Here is an 18,611-nt window from a genome sequence, read left to right as displayed (position 1 = left end):
CGTAGGAGCCTGGAAAAAGCTGACAGGTGAGGGAGAGGCTCAAGCCTCACTCAGCAACATACATCAGGGCCCCACAGAACCCTTCGTGGATTTTGTAGCCAAAATGCAAACTGCGGCTGAGAGAATTTTCTCAGATCCAGGAGTGGCAGAGACTGTAGTTAAACAAATGATATTTGAGCAGTGCAACAAGGAATGTAAAGTTATCCTAGCACAAAACAGAGGAAAAAACCTGACGGAATGGGTTCGGCTCTGCAGAGATGCTGGTAGCCCGTTAACTAATGCAGGTCTAGCTGCCATGCTAGCCAGCTCCTTACAAGTAGCTGCAAAGAAATCCAAAGACCTAGGAACAAAGCCAAGAGGATGTTATCATTGTGGCCAGTTGGGACACATTAAGAGAAACTGTCCCAATAAAGGCCAACCACCTGCCACTCAACAGTTTGGTAGACCATATGCGGCAACCAGGCTATGTGGCCGTTGCCACAAGGGACCCCATCGCGCAGAAGACTGTAGGTCAGCCTTCAATGCGCAGGGTGTGCGCCTTTCTGGCCGCCCTGAACAGGACCCCCCTGCATGCCATCCGGCGACACAACACCCGTCCAAATTCGCGCATCCCCTGGATCAGCAGGACTGGACCTCTGTGCCACCTCCAGACTCGTACTGACCCCCTCCATGGGTGTCCAGTTGATAGGGACCTCCTTTAAAGGGCCCTTACCAACGAAGACTGTTGGGCTCATATTAGGGAGAGCATCCACAGCCCTGAAAGGACTAACAGTTATACCAGGCATTGTAGATTCGGATTTCACAGGCTTTGCCCAGGTTATGGTTCAGTCTCAGCAAGGCACCCTAGTCATTGCAGAGGGTGATAAGCTGGCACAGCTCCTGCTCTTGCCCAGCTTACATGCATCCTTCCCGAGTAGAACCAGACAGAGAGGAAATAAAGGGTTTGGATCTACTGGAGAAGTTTTTGAAGGCCTCCATATGTCCCTGGAGTCTCGACCCATGCTAACTATTAAGGTACAAGGCAGACCCTTCATGGGCCTGCTAGATACCGGGGCCGATCGGTCGATCATAAGACAACAGGAATGGCCCTCCGCCTGGCCGACGTGCAAGGCGGAGGAAACCATTAGAGGAATAGGCCACGGCCTGTCCCCGAAGGCTCAACTGTCTGTAGCCTTATTTACATATAATTTTTTAAATGACACCTGCTCTTCAGCACACTACTCCAGGTCCTCCACATAGAGGTCTGGTCCGATGGAAGGATGTCCTGTCAGGACAATGGCAAGGCCCTGACCCAGTGCTCAGCTGGGCCAGAGGCTCTGTTTGTGTTTTTCCCCAGGAGCCAGGACGTCAACCAGTGTGGGTTCCGGAAAGACTGGTGAGAACCGTGACATCGCCCGAGGAGGCCACGGAGCTGTTGCCCAAAAAACCAACAAGCCTTCAACCTGAACCATCAGATCAGGCCTCCAACTCTGCTGATGACGGCGGCGACTGACGAGATGGCAACGAAAACGCCGGTCACCCTCCGACTGTTTAGAAGGGGGGACCAGTTTTAATACCCCCCACTCTCCCAACAGGTGGAATCAGACCTTAAAGTGCTTGGGAAGATCAAGTTAACTCCCGTTGCCTTCGACCTTTCCGAACTGGGCGAGACTGTACAAAGTCTGTGGAACCGAGTCACCTCTTGGTTCTCTTGGCCCAATTTGACTACTTGGATTCTCGTAGCGGTGGGACTATTAGTGGGATTAGTCACTGTTAAATGCTTGTTAGAACGCTTGTTCCAGACACAGCAGCAATTGCGTGTTACTACCATGTTGGCTATGTCACTCGCCCCTGATGCTCCTGGCAACGACCGTCCCGCTACCCAGTCCTTCCCCTCACCGTATGACCCGTCCTGGCCACTCAGGGCGGGGCGCTCGAAAACAGGATCTGCTGCAAAGCCCATGGCTGTGTCCCGGGTATAAAAGGCGGCACCAGATGTCATAATTTTGGTCTTAGGATGATCTCTAAGGCAGAGTCACGGTCCTGGCCAGACTAGACTCCGGCCATTGCACAGAGACATCTAGTGACACTCTCGACTCTGGTTGCCGCTCTCCTGAGCCCCGCTTAGCCCAGTTGCGAGGCGAAGCACTGCAGGGAGAGTCACGTGGTTTCCAGTTCACGGGCTCTCCGGTCTCTATATGAGGAGGCATTCTGGTTGGTGCCTAGCAAGCCTAGTCCAGACTCCCCAAAGCACCAAAACAAGTAGTGGGCTAATCAAGCTCACGGGAGCTCACTCATCAATGGAGACACTGGGTCTAAGAAAGGGTCTACGGACCAAAAATAATAAAAAAGGGGGAGATGTGGAGAGCCGCCTCCCGGGTCAGGCCTAGTGGTCGCGCTGCAGCCTGCTCTAGAGTTCCCCCCGCCCATCGAGTGAGTCAAGATGGCGCCCGCATCCTGTTTCCGCGTATGACGTACGCGCCCACCAACCCTATCTTCCAATCACCTCTGTATACGTGGCACTAACCTATTGGGTTTGGGCACAGTATATAAGAGGTTACCCGGACAGGGTGGGTGGAGACGACCCGCAGGGAGCCGTACCTGACGGCCGCATAGAGGTTGCTCCCCCGCGGGGTATCTTGTCCCGCGTGGAATCTGTAACAGAGAATGCAAGCTTAACTCCAGTAAAGGTCTGTGCTCACAACCGTTGCGTGCCTCGAACCCGTGTTTGTCACTCGAGTTGGTTTGCCTGCGTCTGTCTCTTTCTCCCCTCCTGTTCCCTTCGCCGGCCGGGGATCAGAAGCCGAACGAGACGGCCGCGGACATAAAAGCTCTTCCATTTCTGGTATATTGCATTTCAGAAGCATTCAGTAAACTAATACACTGTGATCTGAGGCTTTTCTTAAAGTTTGGCATATCACTGCTGCAAGTCTCAGCTCTGAGATCAGCCTCTTGGAAAAGTCCTTCATATCTCCACAGACTGAATTAAATTATTACTCCATTAAGTCACAATAACGTATTACAAGATCTGCGTTAGATCCCTTATCATTTGTAGGTTCTACTCCTTTCCTTCCTTGCTTTTATTCTATTGTTTTGTTTTATTATTTCATTTTATGTTATGCCTGCTTCATGAGTATCGTTTTTCCTTTATAAACAAATACATTTTGTAGTCCTAGCATCAATTACAGAATTTGGTTTATTATTGTATTCCATAGATGCTTGTCAAATAAATGAATGAGGGAATAGATAAATATATATATATGGAAAAAAAAAAACATTGGTTATCCAAGGCAATATATAGCCAAATAAATTCGGGAACAAGTTTTCTTTGTCTACTCCTTGATCACTTTCCTTCTCTATGTACGTAGGAGAGGTCCATAGGGGGTCAAGTGACTCAATCACTGAGATGTTGTCACAGCAAAGTTAACCAGGAGCAGCAGGTGACGTCCCTGGAGAGTGGGTCCATGATTGTGCCCATTTCCTCTTCTTCCATTTCCATGTATCTGTGCACAAAGCTGGTGAGAGATAGAATGTGATGGCCTTCTTCAGGATTATAGAATGAAACCTTTGAAGATGAAATTCAGCAAACTCTACCCTTCACCTTTTTGAGCATGCTCCAGAGACAGCTGGGTCATCAATTTAACTTCTTAGATTGGATTTGCTTCAATTTTCCATATTTTGGCTCTTGCTCTGAACTTCCCAACTATGATTCTAATGTGATTGTTTTTTTAAATGAAAGAAGACTGAGACTTAATTTCTTTAAGAACTCCAACCATTAATCCATCTCACTGAGGGGAAAAGCTGAAAAACCTTACTCAGGAGTGAAGTGACACTACTGGAAAAGGCAGATCACCTGTTTTTGAACTTCTGGTTCTGGAACAATATAGATGCTAGAAATGCAATGCACAAGATAGAATTAATATTGTTTAACTTATATCCCAAAATGAGCCTCTTTTTTATTAAGAAAAGTGGAGATGTATTTTATCAGGTCTTATATTTTCTGAATATTCTGAATTCATATGCCCTATTTTACCTCTAGTTGGTCAGATCAGCACTATTAATTAATTCTAATCCCTGAATTATGGATGTTTTAGTCATTCTTCCCTAATTCTTAAGAGAGGAGACCAGAAAACTTGCCAGTCTCTATAAAATAACAAATGCATACAAAGATTAGCTGTTACGCAAGAGGCCTAGATCAATGCAAAAATGCCAGTTTATGACCTTGTTTTTAAAGTATGGATGTCATAGAAAATTATCCATGGATCATTTTAGTCTGACCCAGGAGATAGGATGCTAAATCCATCTAACTTGACACTCACTATTGTAATGGGGGGATCTTTAATGAAGGAATTTCAATTGCAATTTCAGCCAGTTATAGCTTTCTTTATTTCGTTTTGTTGTTTCTCATGTTGGGAGAAGGCTAGGAAGCCAGGAGAAAGTAGCAAAGGTTGACAGGACCTGTTTATAGGAAAACATTAGGAGAACAGACTAAGGCAATTCAAAAGGTTGGGATTTTGAGAGTGTGCACTGGGAAGCAGGACCCGAGAAGGAGAATTTTCCCTATGTACAAACTGAGAAACAAGTGCCTTCCAGGGTTCTTGGGACTCCTAGTTTATTCTTTTACAGGAAAAAGTATGTATTTAATGCTTACCACTAGTCCTTGTATCTCTCTACTCAGTTTATTGTTCGAAGCTCATTTACTAGTAGGTTCTTCCAGAAAGTCTACTGGCAGCATTGTTCTCTGAGTTCTGGTGTGGTGACATGGCCTTCATTTACTCTCCTATTAGAGTTTTTTTTTTTCTTTTTTTCTTTGTCTCTTTTTACGACTAGTGCAGGTACATGTTTATAAAATAGATCTTTAAAAACACCAACATCTTTATACCATAATAGAAGCTTTTGTCATCATTAAACTTTAAGGAATGAGTAAAGGTACTCAGTGGCCAAATGTTTGACTTTGAAATAACAACTCCTTCTTCTCCCTGACAATGATTTAAAGCCCTGATTTCACAAGCGGAGCACTTTAGGAATATAAGTGGTGCATATTTATATCCTAGCAAGGTCTGAAACATTACTGTGTTAGTAATCTGGGAATCAGAGAACAAGTTGTTCCCGGAGGAGTTTTGCAGAAAAACACTTGGTATTTCAGGGGTACAACAGAATGTGCATATGTGACTGAGTCCACTGAGTTCTAGAGGAAGCTTTATCTAAATGTACAAAGTGAGAGTTGTGTGATTCAGGAAGGAATTGGGGTAAATCATGTGATTCAGGAAGGAATTGGGGCAAATCGGATCTGTGGCTTAGAAACAATTCTATTAGAATGGTTTCTCAGGATATTGACTGATATATATTTGGGGGGGTATGATACATTTTGAAAGATACTAAGATTGCAAAACTATGCATAAGAAAATACAGTGCAGAGAGCAAAATGTGAGCCATACACAGATGGCTGTATAAACAAAATAATTCAATCTATTGATGATGAAATAGATTGCAGTCTACATGAGCCCTGCAAAGAAGGAGAAAAGGAAGCTGAGCTAAGGAACTCCAGATTCTGCCTAACAAATTTTGGAAATTAAGGTGGATATTGGCCATGAAGAACAAGGGGTTCTTCCATTGGGACTAGAGGGTAGAAACCATCAGTTCCATTATATAGAGGGATGAGGACTATGGTGAGTGTCCACTCTCCAGCTTAGGATGTTGCACATGAAAAGGCACAATTGTGAAGAAAAGTGAGATTACTGCTCATCAGGGAAGGTAACTGAGACCTTACTTTCCTCTTCAGTATTTTCCAAGACACACACAACTGGCTGGACCCATTGCAGTCAGAGACATATTAAGAGAATTGAAACACCTAGTGGTCATCAGAATCCAGCTAAAAGTAAAGTTAAGAGGACATGTCTTGGAATCTATGGGTCTTTGGGGAAAAAGGATGTCCAGGGGGATGAAGTTATCACCAATAAGCTTTGATAGGGATTCTGGGTAAATTCACACAGATTTCAGTCGTCATTGAAGAAGCAGATGTGGGGAACAGAACAGGGGAAACTGGGAATAGTACTGACTTTAAAGTCTGTTGGTTGTCTGGATGATCATAGAAGTTGTGAGAATTTAGAAGGAACTCATGGGAGTAGTGAAGTCGGTGAAGATACCAAATATCTTTATGAACCAAAGCTCTGAGTATAGGAGCCTTTAATGGATAGTTCATCCAACACCATACTAGAGCACAGAGGTTCTGTAAGTTTGAGGTGAAGTGAGCTAGTACAAAGATAATGGTGTTCATGTATTGGCGATGGAATGGTGATATGCATCCAGGCTAGTGGGACCTGGTAAATAGCAATTTTAAAGATTTCCCTTTTGTGGTCAGAGGTAAATGAAGTGTCTAGGTCACTCTTTGTAAACTGAACTGATAATTATCCATTCCAAACTCTTTCTCTTACTCCTAACTAGCTTTAGACGGTACAAGGAACTTGAACAAAGAGCCAAGGAATTAGTAAAAACAATAGTCAAGTACTATGGTGAGCTTCCCGAGAAATACAAATAAGAAAAAGTCCAAAAGACACAGCCAGTGGTTTTTAGAGAGTTTTGTGGAGACGTGAAGATCACCAGTGAGCAGCATCAATAATGATGACGGTTGGAGGTGGAGCACTGGCTCTTACTGCCTTGCTTCTCCCTATTTCGTTCTTCAACAAATATTTAATAGAACCGAACTTGAAGGCAGGCAATGTGCCAAGACTAGGTAACCATGGTGAAAAAAAACACACAATTTCACTCAGGAAGCCACACTGTATTCATGAATATACATGGACTATTTTGCTTCATTCCTGGAAAATTACGGAGTCCACTGACAGAACTTTGGAAGAACAACTAATTCAGCCTCTGGCCAGGACATGAACAGATGGAAAAACAAATGAGAGAAGTGAATGGAGGTGAGAAGATGGCAGGAATGGAGAGGCAGTGCTGCTCTAGTAGGCGGGCATGAACCTCAAATAATATAAAACATTACATAATTTTTGTAAATATAATCTAATAGGCCCATGCTAAGCCCCAAGCCAGCAAACTCAAAATCTAAGTAAATTCCTATTCCCTTTCAGTACCTGGTTTACCCAGAAAGCAGAATTTAAATCAGTCTATCAGCTGATTATTCTTGCCAACTAACTTCCTTACTGCTAAGCAACTGCCTGCACTAACCATGTGAGGAGATGCTGTCTGAATTGACCAATAAAAAATTCCTCAAAAAAACATACCCCCTTTTCCTGTCTATAAAAACTCATTACCCTCATTGTTCAGCAGAATTCCTCTCCACGACATGGTGATTTGGATCTCCTGGATTCATGAATTGGTTCAACAAAACTCTCTGAGGACTAACCAAATTTTGATTAAGTTTTTATCTTAATAGTCATTTTAGTGACCACAAAAGGATCCAGAGAAATCTTCTGATGACTCTGCGAATAAGCTGAGCGTTGTGGTGTCTGCTAGAACCCATTGTGTTCACCCTGCTTCTCGTGGTCTCATACCAGTCGCCAGTGAGCCACTCTGGGTCTGAGCCCCACTCTTTTTGTGTCTGAGCTCTCTGACTTCACTGAAAGCCTGTACAGAGGCTTATTCCCATACAGAGGACTGAATCTGTACACTTTGGTTTTGTGGACAGCCTAACTGCTGTAGGATCAGCAGCATTTTTGTGGCTGGTTCTAACAGCACTATGCCAGCTGGCACCCCATCATTTATGTTCAAGAATTATGGGACACGGAGTTGTGCCTACTTAACTAAATGGCAGAATATCACTAAGGATTACCTCACTGGAACTCTTCAGCCAAATAGCTTGCTCATCTTACAGGTGGCTTGAAAAAGAAGGCTCTTAAATTAGGCAGAAAGGGATGTTTATTTTAATTGGTACTCAGAATCTTCTAAGAACTAGCAAGGCTCTAATAAAATAGCTTATATAAACTAGTGAAATTTGTTATCCCTATGCTTTCTGTTTTTCTGTATTTTTAAGTCTGAATCACAGCTGAAAATTTTCACAGTATAATTATAAGCTATCTTCTTATGTCTGTAGAGTTTCATGTATAATATTTTCCTACTTCTGCATGGTATTATTAGATTAACTTATAAAATTCATTAAAAGAACTCTATTTAAATTGGTTTAAAGATGAATTGCACTTATGCATAAATTAGCACTCCTAAAGTCCTGGAAATTAAAGAAAACAAACTTCTAATATTTCCAGTGGGGAAAAAAGTGTTCTTAGAACTAAAGCCAAATGTTTTAAAAAATAAAATTCACATAATTCAGATAAACCTTTCATAGGTGGAACTAGTTTAAAATTGTTAGTTAAATAAAAACAGCTACACCTTCTAAATGATCACACTTAAGAACAATATAAGCACAATTCTATTCTACTTTCTCCCTAGATGGTTGTTTCTCCCTAAATGTATGCAGCTTTACTGATAAAATAAAATAGCATTGTATCTATTAAATCTTTAAGATGATGAAAAGTGTAAATGTGTGTTTAGTCAAATTGACCTATTATTCCGACAAACTTTAAGAATAATTATGTTTTGTAGGATGTTTGCTTAAAGGCAGTTTCGAAGATTTTTTCAGTTACATAAGACATACAGTGTGCAAGGTATGCAGGTGTGCTTTGTTAAGGAAAAGAAGGTAGTTCTGTCCTAAAGTAAAATAGTTGGTTTTAATAGAATAAGCAGGAATGTGTAGCGTAGGATAAAAATCTGAATGGGTATAAAAAGTCATAAAACGTTTATGAAAAAGGAATTTTATTTTTCCTGGTCAAGTGTGGCTAGATTTGATAGATTTATGAGATTTTTAGGAGTTTTCTTCTCAGACAGAGAGCATCCACATGCAAAACTAGAATTATTTTTTTTTCTGTTAAAATAAAGGTTTTTTTAATATTATTGTTCTGCTTTTAGTAATAATGATCAAAGTGTGAGTACTCTGCTCGATGTGTTCAATGACCAATCCTGTGACATCAGGGTATCAAAGGGAGAAAAAGTTTATTGCAAAGCATGTAGCAAAGAGACCAGGAGGCTGATGGGCCTCAGATCTGTCTCCCTGAATTGCAGTAACTCAGAATTTTACAATGTTCAAAGATAAGCAGGTTTAGGATAATGAATATAATGGCTCTTGATAATGACGTCAAAGAGTTTAATTATTGAGCACGTGCAGATTAATTACATGAATGCACATATGTCACAGAATGCATATAAAAATGGCAGACTTAACATGGTGTGGGTGTGATTTTTAGTATTATAATGAGGTATAAGTCACATAAGTTAAGGGTTAAGCTATTGTACATTTAGGCGGGCCAATTCAGCTTAGAACTAGCTTTGTCTAATAAGATAGTTTAGGAATTGGGCTGGGTTACTTCTGCGCTGATTCATGTGCCTTCAGCAATAAACACTAAGGGGCTGTCCATGCAATGACAGGACTTACAAGTTGCAAAACAAGATGAAGAGGTACAAGCAGGGCCAGTTAGGAGTTGTCTTGAGGCTTTACAGTTACAGGGTAAAGATCATATAGTTACACAATAAAACATCATCATCAAAAGATCCATGTTTCTAGGTTATAGCTCACTGAGTTTCAGCTATTTACTTTTGGCTCTTCTACAAAATACTAGAAAGTAAGAAAACATCTATATAATGATCCAGTAAATATAATCAGTTATTAACTGTTAGCTCTTGGTTACATTAGTAAGAGGTTGTAGAAGATTTTTCTTAACTATCTGAGTAATCTGCCTAGAAAGTAAATATTTTGTGTTTTAGAGAAATAGTAGTGATATATATATTGACCTCGTCATCCTTTTTTAGAAAACAAGTCTTTTGACTTTTAAAAGAACTAAGTTTTTTTGAACTTTTTTATTGTATAGTATAACATATATACAAAGCAAAGAAATAAAAAAGTAATATTTTTCAAAGCACTCTTCAACAAGTAGCTACAGGACAGATCCCAGAGTTTTCATGGGTTACCATTTGTCATGGGTTATCATACGATCCTCTCATATGTTTCCTTCTAGCTGCTACAGAATATAGAAAGCTAGAGGACTCAAATACTTTTTTATCATCACAATTGATTTTTGTTTCCTTCTGTTTTTTGTGAACAATAACATATATACAAAAAAGTTATAAATTTCAAAGCATAGCAACACAATTAGTTGTGGAACATGCTTCAGAGTTTGACATGGGTTACAATTTCACAATTTTAAGCTTTTACTTCTAGCTGCTCTAAAATACTGGAGACTAAAGAGAATCAATTTAATGATTTAGTATTCATGTTCATTTGTTAAATCCTGTCTTCTCTGTATAACTTCACCATCACCTTTGATCTTTCCATCCCTCTCTTTAGGAGTGTTTGGGCAATGGAAATTTTAAATTTTTCATATTGGAAGGGTCTGTCACTAATATGGGGTAGGGAGATGGAACTATCTGATCTGGAGAGGCTGGGCTAGGTTCCAGGACTTATCTGGCCCAGGGACTCGTCTGGAGGTTACAGGTTTCTGAAAAGTTACTCTAGTGCATGGAACCCTTGTGGAATCTTACATATTGCCCTACGTGTTCTTTGGGATTGGCTGGAATGGTCCTGTTTAGCGGTTGGCAGGTTATGATAGGTAGCAACGTATAACTGAAGCCTATGTAAGAGCAACCCCCAGAGTTGCCTCTCAGCCCTATTTGAACTCTTTGCCACTGATACTTTATTAATTACACTTCTTTTTACACTTTTGGTTAGGATGGAATTGTTAATCCCATGGTGTCAGGTCTGGATTCATCCCTGGGAGTCACCTCCACGTTGCCAGGGAGACTTTCACTCCTGGATGTCATGTTCCATGTGAAGGGAGCAATGATTTCAACTTGCAGAGTTGGACTTAGAGAGACTGAGACCACATCTGAGCAACAAAAGAAGTCCTCCAGAAGTAACTCTAAGGCATGCCTGTAGGTATTCTAAGCTTCTCCACTATGTACATAACCTTCACAAGAGTAAGCCTCATGATCGAGGGCATGGCCTATTGGGTTGGGTGTCCCTAAAGTTTGACACAAAGTTATTAGGGGATTCCCTGATGGTAAGGTTTAATAGTTCCATATTTTTTTCTCCCATTCCTTAGTGGACTTTGACAATACTTTTTGATTATCTGCTTAATATACTCTAGGACGTATCTAGGCATTAAATTAATCTATACAGGATTAAAGGATGTTTTTGTTATTATGTGCTCCCTGAGTTTCAGTTGTTCAAATGAGCTATACAGATAGGTTGAATTAGATTTTGCACTATAGAAAATTTCTTGTTCAGACCAAATAAACCTTTCTTCCATTGTTCTCAAATATAAAATAGAGACACTGTCTCCCTTACCTCTGTGTTCTGAATCATATTAACCCCACTCTGGCTTTGTTCTTATCTCTAAATATCAGGTTATATATATAAAACAGCCTCTCAAAATCCAGAAATAATAATCAAAACTCCAGACTTAATGTGTTGCTCTAAAAGCTTACAATCTAGGCCCCCATTTTCTTATAAGCATTTTCTAAAGGTGACCATACCATTCCTGTTCTTTCATTTCTGGCTTATTTTGTCTCACCGAATGTCCCACATGTTCATTCACATCATTGCATGACTCGTGACTTTGTTCCATTTTGTGGCAGCACCACCTTCATTCATAAGTACACACCATCGTTCACCAATCTATTTCTACATCAGTGCATCCTTCACCACCTGCATTCGCAGGGCATCACATAGAAGGCCCAAAGTCCACAGTCCATCAACATTCTCAATTTTAGATAATTTCATTCTTCCCAAGAGAAACAAAACCAATTAACACAGCCTTGCCAAATAGAAAATCTAAACCTCCTCTTAACTTTTTTCCCTCCCCCTCATTACTTACCTCTGATGTTGCTGTGGTAATGCTGATGGTTTCTGTTCTAGTTTGCTAGCTGCTGGAATGCAATATACCAGAAATGGAGTGGCTTTTAAAAGGGGAAATTTAATGAGTTGTTAGTTTACAGTTCTAAGGCTGAGAAAATGACCCAATTAAAGCAAGTCTATAGAAATGTCCAATCTAAGGCGTCCAGGGACAGATACCTTGGTTCAAGAAGGCCGATGAAGTTCAGGGTTTCTCTCTAGTGAGAAGACACATGGTGAACACAATCACTGTTCCTCTCTTATCTGGAAAGGCACATGGTGAACACGGTCAGGGTTCCTCTCTCATCTGGAAGGGCATATGGCAGACATGGCATCATCTGCTAGCTTTCTCTCCTGGCTTCCTGTTTCATGAAGCTCCCTGGGAAACATTTTCTTTCTTCATCTCCAGAGGTCGCTGGCTGGTGAACTCTCCTTCTCATGGCTATGTCATTCTTCTCTGCTCTCTATGAATCTCCCATTCTCCAAAATGTTTCCTCTTTTATAGGATTCCAGTAAGCAACTCCACCTTCAGTGGGTAGAGACACACCTCCATGGAAATCATTTAATCAGAAGTTACCACCCACAATTGGGTGGGTCACATCTTCATGGAAACAATCAAAATGCTCCCACCCAGCAATACTGAAGGAGGATCAAAGGGCATGGCTTTTCTGGGGTCCTCCACAGATTCAGACCAACACAGTTTCCTTTTGAACATAGCTCATAGTATGCAATAGCAGTTCTTCCCTGTAACCTGGACTTAAACACTGTTTGTACAAGAATTATATCTTTGAAGTAATTCTTGTGAGAATTCATATTTCTAGTGTTAATCAGTGGGACACGTAGGTCTATACAACCCCTTTCAATATTGTTCATCTTCGATATGGTAATATTACTTACAGACCCACTAGAGAATCACCTTCACTCCTATCTTTTCCCTTACATTGGAGTTCAACCTCATTAGCTAAAGGTTCACCATCTCTAGCTTCTATGTATCTCTAAATCCCCTACATTCTGTATTATAAGCTTCTGATTACATCTTTATGCTGGTCATAAAAGTGGAATCATATAGTATCTATCCTTTTGTGTCTGACTAACTTCACACAGCATTATGTTCTTAAGGCTCATCTATCTTGTCATGTGCTTCAGGACATCATTTTGTCTTACTGTTGCATAATATTCCATCATATGTATATACTACATTTTGTTGATCTACTCATCTGTTGATGGGCATTTGCTTTGCTTCCATCTTTTGGCGATTGTGAATAATGCAGCTATGAATTGGTGTGCAAATGTCTGTTTGTGTCGTTGCTTTCAGCTCTTCTGGATATATACCAAGTAGTGCTATTGCTAGGTCATAGGGCAACTCGATATTTTTTTTTCTAAGGAACTGCCAAACAGTCTTCCGTAGTGGCTGCATCATTATACATTCCCACCAGCAGTGCCTAAGTGTCCCAGTTTCTCCACCAGCAGTGCCTAAGTGTCCAAGTTTCTCCATTCCAACATTTATAATTTCCTGTTTGCTTAATAGCAGCCATTCTTATAGGTTTGAGGTGGTATCTCATTGTAGTCTTGATCTACATTTTCCTTATAGCCAATGAAAATGAGCATCTCTTCATGTGCTTTTTAGCCATCTGTATTTGCTCTTCAGAAAAATGCCTAGTCAAATCTTTAGCCCATTTTATAAGTGGATTGTTTGTTCTGTTGCTGTTGAGTTGTATGATTTCTTTGTATATACAAGAAACCAAACCTTTGTATGATATGTGATTTACAAACATTTTCTCCCATTGAGTTGGCTGCCTCTTCAACATTTTGACAAAATCTTTTGAAGTGCAGAAGCATTTGATTCTGAGGAATTCCCATTTATCAATTTTTTTATTTTGTTGCTTCTGTTTTGGGTGTAGAGTTTAGGAAGCTACCTCCTATTACTAGGTATTGAAGATGTTTCCCTATATTTTCCTCTAGAAGCTTTATGGTGCTGGTTTTTAGATTTAGGTGTTTGATCCACTTTGAGTTAATTTTTGTGTAGGGTGTAAGATAGGGATACTCTTTCATTCCTTTGGCTATTGATATCCAGGTCTTCCATGTCCAGTTATTGAAAAGACTATTTTGTGCCAGTTCAGAGAATTTGGGGGCCTTGTCAAAAATCAGTGGACCATAGGTTTGGTGGTCTATTTCTGCACTCTCAATTCAATTCCATTGGTCAATGCCTCTATCTTGTACCAGTACCATGCCATTTTGACAACTGTGGCTTTATAATATGTTTTAAAGTCAGGGAGTATTAATCCTCCCACTTCATTCTTCTTTTTTAGGATGCTTTTAGCTATTCGAGGTATTTTCCCTTCAGATAAATTTGGTAGTTAGCTTTTCCAAATCTTCAAAGTAGGTTCTTGGAATTTTGATTGGTACTGTGCTGAATCAGTAGATCAATTTAATGAGAATTGACATCTTAACTATATTTAACTTTCCTATCCATGAGGAGGGAATGTCTTTCCACCTATTCAGATCTCCTTCGATTTATTTTAGCAATGATATGTAGTTTTCTGTGTATAAGTCCTTTGGGTCCCTAGTTAGATTCATCTTCAAGAATAATAGCAACTTGATTCTTTTAATTGCTATTTTGAATGGAATTTTTTCCTTAACTGACTCCTCAGCTCGCTCATTGCTTGTGTATAGAAATGTTACTGATTTTTGCACATTAATTTTATATCCCTGCACCTTGCTGAATTTATTAACTCAAGTAATTTTGCTGTAGATTTCTCAGGATCTTCCAAGTATAGTATCATATCATCTGCAAATAATGAGAGTTGTACGTCTTCCTTTCCAGTTCGGATGCCTTTTATTTCTTTGTCCTTCCTGATTGCTGTAGGAAAAATTCTAGCACAATGTCAAATTATAGTGGTAACAGTGGGCAGCCTTGTCTTGTACCTAATCTTAGGGAAAAAGCTTTCAGTCTCTCTCCATTGAGTATGATGCTGGCTATCAGTTTTTCATATATTTTCTTTATCATATTGAGGTATTTACCTTTGATTTCTATCTTTTGGAGCATTTTTAATAGAAAAGTACGCTGAATTTTGTCAAATGTTTTTTCAGCATCAATTAAGATGATCATGTGATTTTTTCCCTTTCAATTTGTTAATGTGCTATATTACATTAATTGATTTTCTTGTGTTGAACCATCCTTGCATTCCTGGTATAAACCCCATGTGGTCATGGTACATAATTCTTTTAACGTGCAGTTGGATTCGATTTGCTAATAGTTTATTGAGGGTTTTTGCATCTATGTTGTGGTAGTTAGATTCAGTTGTCAACTTGGCCAGGTGAAAGCACCTAGTTCTGTTGCTGTGGACATGAGCCAATGGTAGGTGAATCTCATCTGTTGCTAATTACATCCGCAGTCGGCTAGGAGGCGTGTCTGCTGCAATGAGTGACGTTTAACTTAATTGGCTTGTGCTTAAATGAGAGAACGCAATGTAGCACAGTCTAGCAGCTTGGCATTCCTCATCTCAGCACTTGCAGCTCAGCCCGGGCCCTTGGAGATGGAGAAAGAAATCACCCCGGGGAAAGTTGTTGGAACCCAGGGGCCTGGAGAGAAGACCAGCAGAGACCATCCTGTGCCTTCCACGTAAGAAAAGAGCCTCAGTGGAAAGTTAGCTGCCTTTCCTCTGAAGAACCAACAAAATAAATCCCTTTTATTAAAAGCCAATCCATCTCTGGTGTGTTGCATTCCGGCAGCTAGCAAACTAGAACATATGTTCATTAGGGAGATTGGTCTTCAGTTTTCCTTTCTTATAGCATCTTTACCCTGTTTTGGTATTAAAATGATATTAGCTTCATAAAATTAGTTATGTGAATTTCCTTTTTCCTCAATTTTTTAGAATAGTTTGAGCAGGATTGGTGTTAGTTCTTTAAGGGTTGTTTGATAAAACTCCCCTGTGAAGCCATCTGGCTCTGGACTTTTCTTTGTGGGAAGATTTTTTATGACTGATTGAATCTCTTTACTTGTGATTGGTTTGTTGAGATCTTCTATTTCTTTCTGTGTCAGTGTAGCTTGTTTGTGTGTCTCCAGGAATTTGTTCATTTCATCTAAGTTGTCTAGTTTGTTGGAGTATAGTTGTTCATAGTATCCTCTTATAATTTATTTTGTTTCTTCAACATCTGTGGTAATGCAACTCTTCTCATTTCTGATTTATTTGCATCCTCTCTTTTTTTTTCTTTGTCAGTATAGCTAATGGCCCATCAATTTTATTGATTTTCTCAAAGAACCAACTTCTGGTTTTATTGATTCTTTCTAGTGTTCTTTTGTTCTCCCATTCAGTTATCTGTGCTTTAATCTTTGTTATTTCTCTTCTTCTATTTGCTTTGGTGTTAGTTACTGCTCTTTCTTGAGTTCCTCCAGATGTGATGTTAAATCCTGGATTTTTGCTCTTTCTTGTTTTTTAATATAGGTATTTAGGAATAAATTTCCCTGTCATCACAGCCTTTGCCACATCCCATAAGCTCTGATAAGTTGTATTTTCATTTTCATTCATCTTCTGATAGCTACTGATTTCTCTAGAAATTTCTTCTTTGACCCACTGGTTGTTTAGGCATATGTTATTTAATCCCCATATATTTGTGAATGTTCTCATTCTTTGGTAGTTATTGAGATCCAGCTTCATCTCATTGTGATCAGTGAAAGTGCTTTGAGTAATTTCAATGTTTTTTAAATTTATAAAGACTTGTTTTGTGCCCCAGCATATGATCTATTCTAGAGAATATTCTATGAGCACTAGAGAAGAATGCGTATCCTTATGCTTTGGGGTGCAATAACCTATATATGTCTGTTAGCTCTAATTCATTTATCAAGTTATTTAACTTCTCTGTTTCCCTGTTGATCTTCTGTCTGGTTGTCCTATCTATAGAGGAAAATGTTGTATTGAAGTCTACTATTACTGTTGGAACATCTATCACTCTCTTCAGTTTTGCCAATGCTTGTCTCATGTACTTAGGTGCTCCTTGATTGGGAGCATAAACATTTATAATTGTTATATCTTCTTGGTGAATTGACCCTTTAATTAGTATATAGTGTCTTCCTTTGTCTCTTATGAATGTCTTTACATTTAAATCCTATTTTGTCTGATATTAATATAGCTACTCCTGTGTTCTTTTGGTTGCAACTTGCGTGGAAAAAATCATTTTCAATCTATTTGTATTCTTGCGTGTAAGAGGAGTCTCTTGTAGGCAACATTTAGCTGGATTGTGTTTTATAATCCATTCTGCCAATCTGTATAAATTTAATGGATAAATTTAGTCCATTAACACTCAAAGTTATTACTGAAAAGGCATTTTTTTATTCCACCACCTTATTTTTTTCATTTTATTTGTCCAATCTATATATTCTTTTCCCTTTTTCTCTTTGTATTCTTTAAATTCCCCTAAGTGGTACTCTTCAATTCTGTACCCTCCTCCAGACCTCCCTCTCCTGTCTTTTTTTTTTCAGTCAGCAGAACTTCTTTTGGTATTTCTTATAGGCCTGGTCTCTTGTTGACAAATTATATCAGGGCTTCCTTGTGAAAATTTTAATCTCTCCCTCAATTTTGAAGAACAAGTTGGCTGGGTAAAGAATTCTTGGAAGTCTTTCTCTTTCAGGATCTTGAATATATCATACCACTGCCTTCTTGCCTCCAGGGTGCTAGTTGTGTAGTCTGAACTCAGTCTTATTTGGTTTCCCTTGTATGTAGTAGATTGTTTTACTCTTCTTGCCTTCAAGATTTTCTGCTTCTATTCAACATTTAACAGACTGATTAGTATGGGTCTTGGGGAAGGTCTATTTGGATTTATTCTGTTTGGAGTTTGTTGGGCTTCTTTGACTTGTATATTTATGTCCTTTATGAGGGTTGGGATGTTTTCCCCCATTATATTCTCAACTACTCTTCCTGGCCCTTTACTCCTCTTTTCTCCTTCTGGGACACCAATGATTCTTATATTTGTGTGCTTTGTTTTGTCGATCATTTCCCAGAGCTCCCATTCAAAATTTTTCCATGTTTTATGCCATTTGCTCTTTTGAGTTTTCAATTATTCTGTCCTCTGAATCACTTATTCTTTCTTCTGTCTCTTCAAATCTTGTGTTGTGTGCCTCTAATATGGTTTTTATTTGGTCAACAGAATCTTTAACTTCCACGACATCTGCTATTTTTCTATTTATTCCTTCAAATTCCTCTTTATGCTCTTCTTTTGTCTTCTTGATCTCTTTTATGTCATTTGCTGTACAACTTAATTTATTACTAGAGTTGTATGAACATCTTTGATTAGTTATTCCGATGTCTGTGTCTCCTCTGGTGTTTTAATCTGGTCATTAGGCAGGGCTATATCTGTCTGCATTTTGATATGCTTGGTGATCTTCTGCTGTCTTCGTGGCATGTAAATATCTTGATTGATTTACTTTGGCAGTTGATTTCTTTCAGTAGTCTAAGGTCTTGTGTTTGTGGGATGGTTGTACAGCAGAAAGCAGGGCATGGGGTGGAGCCCTCAGTACAGTGATTTATTTTGGGCAAGTATGGACACAGGTTGAGGATGTCACACTGATGCTTGAGAGCATGGGTGCCCAGTGGCCAGGGAGGATGTAGCTGTGCAGATGCACTGACCTTGGGGGCATAATTCTCGTGTGCATGGTCTAAGGCCTTGGGCCCTTTGTGTGCATGCTTAGAGCTCTGGCAGCAGGTCGGCATTATGCCTTCATGAATTGGGGGCAGACATG

The sequence above is a fragment of the Tamandua tetradactyla genome, chromosome 13 (assembly GCF_023851605.1).
Source record: "Tamandua tetradactyla isolate mTamTet1 chromosome 13, mTamTet1.pri, whole genome shotgun sequence".
Taxonomy (NCBI): domain Eukaryota; kingdom Metazoa; phylum Chordata; class Mammalia; order Pilosa; family Myrmecophagidae; genus Tamandua; species Tamandua tetradactyla.
The sequence above is the reverse complement of the archived record's forward strand: the minus strand, read 5'-3'. Positions refer to the sequence as shown.